The 8,710-nt window shown below is 46.1% G+C and overlaps 1 pseudogene; it reads left to right on the top strand.

The window, feature by feature from the left end:
- Window positions 1–547: 547 nt before the first annotated feature.
- Window positions 548–1,023, top strand: LOC114627602 (annotated as a pseudogene).
- The last annotated feature ends 7,687 nt before the right edge of the window (window positions 1,024–8,710 follow it).

Below are 8,710 nucleotides of genomic sequence, written 5' to 3'. Positions count from 1 at the left end.
GCCCCACTTCTCCATCTCTGCTACCCTCAACACACATACCCTCCTTCTTAGGCTGGCTCTATCTCATGCCTGCAGATATGCTCAGCAAATGCCCCGTGGTCCTGGCATCTCCAACAACTTGGGCTTTCCATCAAAACTTAGGCTTCCCCCGCACAGCTTCTCCTTCACAGGCCCTCTTGTAGCTCTGACCCCGCCACACAGTACACGACCTCAGTGAGTCTCTAGAACCTTTCCACCACACTCCAGAATCTGTCTTTCCAACATGTTTCATTCCTAGAAAAATCAATACCAGGAGGACTACACAGCTTAGTTCTTTTGTCAGAATAGGCTGGAGCCTAACCCCACTGGACCACAGTGCCAGCACTTTGTGCTCTATTTCCAGGGTAAATTTCATTGCAGTGTTTTGAGTAAGGACCCTTCAGAGTTGTTCTCAGCTTAGGTTCCCGTCTTACAAATGAATTTGCATTTTTTCGAATTTGCATTTTCAAAAAGTGAAGTCACCGTATACCCTGAAAAATCAGCCGGGGGGGCCCCCAGCTTCCCTTTTCCGGTGGTAGCTCCGTGCGGTGAGGAGCTCGTGTTCATACTTGTAGCTATGCGGTCCAAGGGTCCACTGCAGTTCGTACAGGTCTTCAGACGGAAGAAGACAGCCACAGCTGTGGCCCACTGCAAAGGAGGAAAAGGGCTCATCAAGATGAATGGACGTCCCCTGGAGATGATAGAGCCATGCACGCTACAGTACAAGTTACTGGAGCCTGTTTTGCTTCTGAGCAAGGAGCGATTCGCTGTTGTGGATATCCTGGTCCCTGTGAAGGGTGATGGTCATGTGGCCCAAATTTATGCTGTCCAACAGTCCATCTCAAAAGTTCCCAAAAATATGTGGATGAAGCCTCTAAGAAGAAAATCAAAGATATACTCATCCAGTATGATCGGATCCTGCTTGTAGTTGACCCTCGTCTCTGCGAATCCAAAAAATTTGGAGATCCTGGTGCCTGTGCCCGATACTGGAAATCCTACCGATAAGCCCAAGGATCAGAGTTTACCTTTGTAATAAACATCCTAGGATTTAAAAAAAAAAAAAAAGGCGAGGTCATTTAGGGGTGGAGTTTCACCCCCAAGGCACCTTTTCCAATGCGGAGTTCTTGAGGTTTCTCTTTAAGGATTCCAGCGGCTTTTGAACTCCTTTTGTTATCAAACATCACATTGAAAAGTGTGCTAATGCCAGGCAGTGATGGCGCATGCCTTTAATCCCAGCACTTGGGAGGCAGAGGCAGGCGGATTTCTGAGTTCGAGACCAGCCTGGTCTACAGAGTGAGTTCCAGGACAGCCAGGACTACACAGAGAAACCCTGTCTTGGAAAAAAAAAAAAAAAAAAAAAACGCAAAGTTTATGCCGGCAGTGGTGACGCACGTCTTTAATCCCAGCACTTGGGAGGCAGAGGCAGGTGGATTTCTAAGTTCGAGGTCAGCCTGGTCTACAGAGTGAGTTCCAGGACAGCTAGGGCTACACAGAGAAATCCTGTCTCGAGGAAAAAAGAAAGAAAGAAAGAAAGAAAGAAAGAGAGAAAGAGAGAGAGAGAGAGAGAGAGAGAGAGAGAGAGAGAGAGAGAGAGAGAAAAGTGTGCCAAGCAAGTTTAAAGTTAGGCTTGAAAAAACATTCAAGTAACTGAACTTTTTTCATTTTGTTCCTCTATCTCTCTATCTATCTCTCTATCTATCTCTCTCTCTCTGTCTCTCTATCTATCTATCTATCTTTCTATCTCTGTCTCTATCTGTATCTCTATCTCTCTCTCTCTATCTCTCTATCTCTGTCTCTGTCTCTATCTGTATCTCTATCTCTATCTCTCTCTAGACCTGGATCAGAGTGGTAAGCACAGTCGTGAATAGCCTGAATGTTATCCTGACTTGACATTTTCTCTGCCAATTAAATTAGTAAATTTCTTCGGACTTCAGTCTCACTCAGCGTCTCCAGACACGGGCAGAATGCAGCAGTGTATCATGGTAGTGATGGTGAGGGTTGTGGTTGTTGGATGACTTTGCTGTTTGTGCTGTTGATGAGCATGTAATGGTAGTGATCGTGGCGGTGACGGCTTTTGTGACAATGGTAATGGTGAAGACAAAGGCAGACGTGGTCAAAATGCTGATGGCAGCATCATATTCACAATGGTAGTGGTGATACCATTTTTGTTAGTGGTGGTGGTCATAAAATGGATTGTGATGGTGATGATGACAGTGACAGTGACGTTTGTAATGCTAGCTGTAGTAGCAGTAAGAATAATGCTGGGATTGGTTGTGTTTATTCGGGGGGCTCCTGTTCATGAACATCCTTCCTTGTTTCTTTTAGAAAGGATCCTTTTCACATATTGGATTTCGTTCATGTACTAAATGGCTCTTCTTTGCTAAACACCGTGACCAGGGCAACTTATAGAAGGAAAGGTTTAGTTGGGCCTATGATTCCAGATAAGAGTCCAGCATCACCACAGTGTTGAACATCCAAGCCCATGGGGACATTCTCATTCATTCCGACACCACAGTTAGATGAGAGGCTATGTAACTCCACATTCATTCTCACAAGAACCTGAAGAGCCAGAGGATAACTGAGGCAGCAACAACTGTGAGGGCCTGGCCTGGCCTTAAGGAGGCTCGTGACCAGTCCTCAGAAGCACTACAACTTTTACTTGAAACATCTGTGCTTTATAAGCAGTTTCCACTCCTGAGGACTTTACCAAATGGGGTGTGTGTGTGTGTGTGTGTGTGTGTGTGTGTGTGTGTGTATTTTTACTACCCTCTTTCTGTCTAGCTACTGTCTCACCAAGTTCATCATGTTCTGCAGATCACTATGATGGCTGAATTGGCAGAGATATAAACTCCCCTCAAACATCCTTTCTTGCAAACCAGATATGTCTCTTTTCTCACAGCCATTAAACGGGGCACATTAAATGAAACAAACTTTTGAAACATTGTGTGCTCAGTCCTGTGAATCTTGACATCTATTTTTGAAACAATCCTTATGAAATAGTAGGATTGCAGTGATGCCTCCTCCAGCTCTTGGCCAGATAGGCACACAAGAGCAACGGAATGGCAGCTCTTTGTCACACACCAATAGCTCTGGTGCAACACCCTCACCCAGGGCCACAGGTCTATATTTTCAATGGCTAGGTGGCAAAGAGACTCCCTGAGAAACAATGACACCATGTGAGGTGCACACCAGGGTTTCAGGTGGGTAACAAGTGTCCATGATCCTGAACCTCCTGAGCTCGTGGGATGGGTCTGTTCTATAATGGTGGCTCACAAGTTCATTTGGAGTGAAGGTTTTCCGTCTGTGATGGTTAATGTAGATTGTCAGATTGGTAAGATTTACAAAGAACTAGAAGGCCAACCTTGGGGCATGTATATGAGAATGTTTCTAGAAAGGCTTAATTGAGGCAGGTAGACCCTGATTGAGGGTGGTACTGGGGTCCCAGACTGCATCAAAAGGAGGCAGTCAGTAGAACTGCGGCATTTTATCTTTGCCTCTGGTTCCAGTTTGCAGGCACTACCTTCCTTCCACCTGGCTACCCTCCAGCCATCACACCTTCCCTGCCATGATGGAAATACCATCAAACCATGAGCCAAAATAGTAAACCTTTTCTTGCTTAACTTGCTTTTGTGAAGTATTTTGTCACAGAAGTGAGAAAAAAAGTAACATACTCTCTGCTGCATTCGCCCTGCTAGACAACTTGAAAACCACTGTCTCTCTGGCCTTCCCTTCCCTGCCTGCCCTCCTGCAATCTTACTCACCTAGGATACGGGCCTTTCCTAAGTATTGTCTAGGCCCCAGGACTCAGGGCTGCTGGTTGGTAGTAGGCCCTGGATACATCAGTGTCCTGGGGAGAGGAACTCTCCCTGTCCTCATGCTTGTCTGTCTCTCTGTCTCTGTCCTGCCTTCCATCTCACCAGCCTGGAGCCTTCCCAGGAGCTTATAAAATACCATGGTCAGAGCCCACAGGATGTTCTAGTACAGGATGACTGTGTAATGTCATGTCCCCCTGCAGGCACTGGGGCTACATCTCTCTCCATAGTGTCACAGCTCAACATAGAGATCACCACCTGGCCTTCATCCTCTGGCCACTGTCCCCAATACCAGAGCACCTGGATCAGTCATCCTTAAAACAGTGTCCCTCTCTCTTTTATAATTCAGTGACATTGCTTTCCCACTCAGAGAAAAAAAAAAACGAGATTAATTTTTTGAGACAAAGTCCAGCTATGAAATCTGAGTCTAGACTTAAACTCAGGAATCGCCTGTCTCAGCTTCCTGAATGCTGGCATTATAAGCACGTGTACCGTAAGTGCCTTCCTTATGCCTCATTTAAGGAAGTAAGTAAAAAGAATAGGAAAAGAGCGGTTTCAGCACAGAGCTGAGTTTCAGAGACCCACCAGCCATTGTAGTAACTCAAGTTTTTGCCTTTGGTTGTACAGTAATTTCTTCCCAATTAACCAATCCCATCCTGGAAGGAGGCCCTTTAAAAGTCAGAAAATAGATAAAACTTTCAAGGAAATATGTAACTCGCACACTGGTTGGAGGAGGGCATCTGACACTTACAAATGTAAAAGACCTGGGCCCCAAATAATATAAGCAGTAGCAAGAACTGTACTGTGAACAAGAGGAGAGACACAAGGATGGACGAGCTCCCTACAAGTCCTGGAAGAAGCTCTGGGAATATAGCTCTGTAGGGTCTTGCCCAGCCTAGGGTAGGATTGTTCGTGATGCAGCTGCCTTTGGAACATCCCTGCTCCTGTGTAAGTAAACTCACTGGCTTACTCAGCTAGACTTGGGTGGACTCATTTCTTTGGTCTGTCATTGAGGTTCTATCTGGAATGAAGAGACATCTGTTTATATCTTCCTGGGAAAAGTCAAAAGACTCTTTCATAAACCAACCCTCACTCTGTCAGAAATGCAGACCCTGGAGGAAAAAGTTGCAAGTGAACAACACTGTTAAAATGGGGCTTAAGAGCAGCTCTTTCCACCAGCCACATGTCCGCCATGGTCCCCAGCAGCAGACTGCTAGCCTCCTCCTCAGGGTTCTTAACCTACTATTTGCTTATACCAATAATTGACTACTTTGGTCCCATAAGAAATGTACTCCCTGTGTTTGAGGGAATCCTACTATCACCGAACCCTGGTGTTCTCATGACTAGCCGTGACATGCAACTCTGTCCCTACTCAACCCTGCAGCATAAAGTTAATATGGTTGTGAAAGTAGGTAATCAGCTCCTTGTTTACAGTCTCTGTAATTATTTACTAATTAAAAAGAACCACACTGTTTATCAAGAGACCTGGTACATATTAACAGTCTGCAGAGCTATTTGCATGATGCCTTGGACAGGAAATTAAATATTACCCGACACCTTACTGACAGGGTGTTAACCAACGATCAATTATTCAAGATCCCACATATATTGACTTTTTTAAATTACAGAGCTTTCCAGAGCTCGGGGAGTAAGTAGAGAAGTGAGTTCACTGAGAGAACAGTCCATTCATCTTGGAACTTGATATGTCTCCCTTTCCTTTATTAAGACCTCACCTTGTTTTATAGATCCTACAACTAGGTGTCCATCTGTTCCCAAGACACTGTGCTTGATCAGTTTTTCTTCTGAGGGAGCCTCTCTACCCTAATTGGCATACCTGAGATGGACAGAGCCTTCAGTGGGGGCATGCATCCCATGTGGTTCCCTGCCTCCTCTGGGAGGCTGCAGGGCTCTGGGCTCCCCTTGTTGTTGTGCTGGGTACCCCACAATGGAGCAAGGGTAATACATACTCAACCTCTTCCAGATTGGAAAATAGAAGTAAACACAGGAGACAGAGCTATGTTTTTGGAAACCTGTCACATAATTTTGTTTTGCTTTGATGGTTTGTTTGTTTTTGTTTTGTTTTGCCGTAATTGAAAATGGAAAGGGGCATTTTTATTCATTTCAAAGAACCATTCAGTCCCACCAAGAAGAGAGTTTATTTGAGTTTTTGAGCCAGGACTTCAGAAAACTCCAGGCCCCACCTTGGTCACCCCAAGTATTGAGATAACAGATATGTACCTTGCAAACAGTTTATAAAGAAACTGTATGATGGGTACAAGCATAGTACATAAGGTAGAATGGCTGCTTTCAGAGGGCTTTTTGTCCACCAGAGAATGATGACCCATGGAGCTGGAAACACCGCTCAGCCTACCGGTTCAATGATTGCACAAGCAGGAGGACCTGAGTTCATCTTAAGCATCCACCTACAATGGCAAGTGTAGTGCTGTGTGCAAGTAACCCCAGTGCTAGGGAACTGGACACAGGTGGACCCCTGGAGCTTGCTAGCCATCCAGCCTAGAAAGATCAGCAAGCCCCAGAACCCAGTGCAATGCTATCTCAAACAAGTGGGTAGTTCCTGAGTATCTTAGTTAGGGTTTTACTGCTGTGAACAGACACCATGACCAAGGCAATTCTTATAAAGGACAACATTTAATTGAAGCTGGATTACAGTTCCAGAAGTTTAGTCCATTATCATCATGGTGGGAAGCATGGCAGCATGCAGAAAGACATGGTGGTTGAGGAGTGAAGAGTTAAACATCTTGATCAGAAGGCAGCCAGGAGGAGACTGGAATTCCACACTGGCCACAGCTTAAGCATAAGAGACCTCAAAGCCCACCTCCACAACAACACACCCCTCCAACAAGGACACACCTCCTCCAACAAGGACACACCTCCTCCAACAAGGCCACACCTCCTCCAACAGGGCCACACCTCCTCCAACAAGGCCACACCTGCTAACAGTCCCAATCCCTGTGGACCAAGCACCCAAACACATGAGTCCATGGGTGAGGGGAGCGGGGCAGGGTGGGGGATAAAACCCATTCAAACCACCATACTGTGAATGAGATGGGAGGTTTAACTATTAAAGAAGGGTCAGGGAACTAGGGCAGCAAGCAGAACACTGTCAGCCTCCTCCCTCACAGGGTATTGACTCAGAATGGTCTCTAGCTATGAATCCTGGCCCTAGGCGCTTAGGGAAGATACAGTGTACTACTGAGAGTGCCCTGTGGGAAAGGCAGAGGCTGTGGAACTTGGCCCTAGGTGATTAGGGGAGACTCACTGTCCCACTGAGAGCAGCCAAGGAAAGCAAATGGGGGCTGGGAATGGGTCAGTGTTTGCAAATGAAAGGCTTGCTTTCAAGTGACTTCCCACTGGCTCTAGGAAATGATTAACCCTAGAAGAAATGTCTTTTCAAAGCTTGTTCTGGCTGGGTTTGTGTGTCAACTGATCACAAGTTAAGAGTCTTCAGAGAGAATGACGCCTAGGTTGAGGAAATGCCTCCATGAGATCCAACTGTAAAGCATTTTGTCAATTAGTGATCAGTGGTAGAGGGCCCAGCTCATTGTGGTTGCTGCCATTTCTGGACTGTTGTCCTGGATTCTATAAGAAAGCAATCTGAGCAAACCACGGGGAGCAAGCTAGCAAGCTACCATAACTCCTCCATGACCTCTGCATCAGCTCCTGCCTCTAGGTTTCAGTCCTGCTTGAGTTCCTGTCCTGACTTCCTTTGGTAATGAACCAATAGAGAGGTGTAAGCTGAATAAATCCTTTCCTCTTAAACTTGCTTCTTGGTCATGATGTTTCATCACAGCAGTAGAAACCCTAACTAAGACAGAGAGACAAGGTAGTATCAAGACTGCATGCCAATGCTTCAGGATACAGAAACTAGAAAAGATGGTTAGGCCAGGCTCCCACACCTCATCCACCACCTTTCTTTTGTAACAGCCTCCTCACTTGAGCAAGTTCTGCCCCAGCAGCTGGCTTCTCCATCCAGATAAACACACCTAGGAGTGTGAGCCCTACCCATCTGCTTAGCCCCTCACTATCTGGCCCTCGTTGAACAGTTGCTTTTTGACATTGTTCTACCTGACACCCCTGTCCTGTTTCCCTGGCTGGTGGCTTTGATACTAACAGCCATCTTGGGCATTTAGGGAAGTATTAGAACACAGCACACACCTTTAGGCCAGACCCTACAACCTGAACCAAGCCACACCTCTCTGAAACTTTCTGTGGCTTGACAGATTTTGGTTCACAACACCTGGCTCCTCTATGCTGCGTCATGTGTAGTATGCTGAACTGAATCACAACATAAAACTTCCTGCCAACCATAAAAGCTCAGGCCTTTCCTTTGTTCTGGTGATTTGGTTTGGAGACTCCATTAGAAGAACTGCTACTCTGAAGATTCCTCTCTGAAGATGCTCCTCCGGTCTCTTCGGACCACTCCTTTCTTGAGAGATGTCCTAGTTAGGGTTACTATTGCTGTGATAAAACACCATGACCAAAGCAACTTGGGAGGAAAGGGTTTATTTGGCTTATCAGCAAAGGAAGTCAGGAGAGGAACTCAAACTGGGCTAGAACCTGGAGGCAGGAGCTGCTGCAGAGGTCATGAAGGGATGCTGCTTACTGGCTTGATTCTCTTGGCTTGCTTAGCCTACTTTCTTATGGAACCCAGGACCACCACCCCAGGGATGGAACACCCATGATGAGCTGGGCCCTCCTCCAACAATTACTAATCAATATAACGCCCTACAGCTGGATCTTATGAAGGTATTCTCTCAGTTGAGGTTCCTTCCTTTCAGACTTTCCGATAGCTCTAGCTTGTGTCAAGTTGACATAAACTTATCCAGCACAGGAACTCTCTTCCCCTTCCCCTTCCCCTT

Source organism: Grammomys surdaster, unplaced genomic scaffold, assembly GCF_004785775.1.
Source record: "Grammomys surdaster isolate TR1022 unplaced genomic scaffold, NIH_TR_1.0 255, whole genome shotgun sequence".
Lineage (NCBI taxonomy): Eukaryota > Metazoa > Chordata > Mammalia > Rodentia > Muridae > Grammomys > Grammomys surdaster.
Note: the sequence above shows the minus strand (reverse complement) of the source record. Positions and strands in the feature narration are given on the sequence as shown.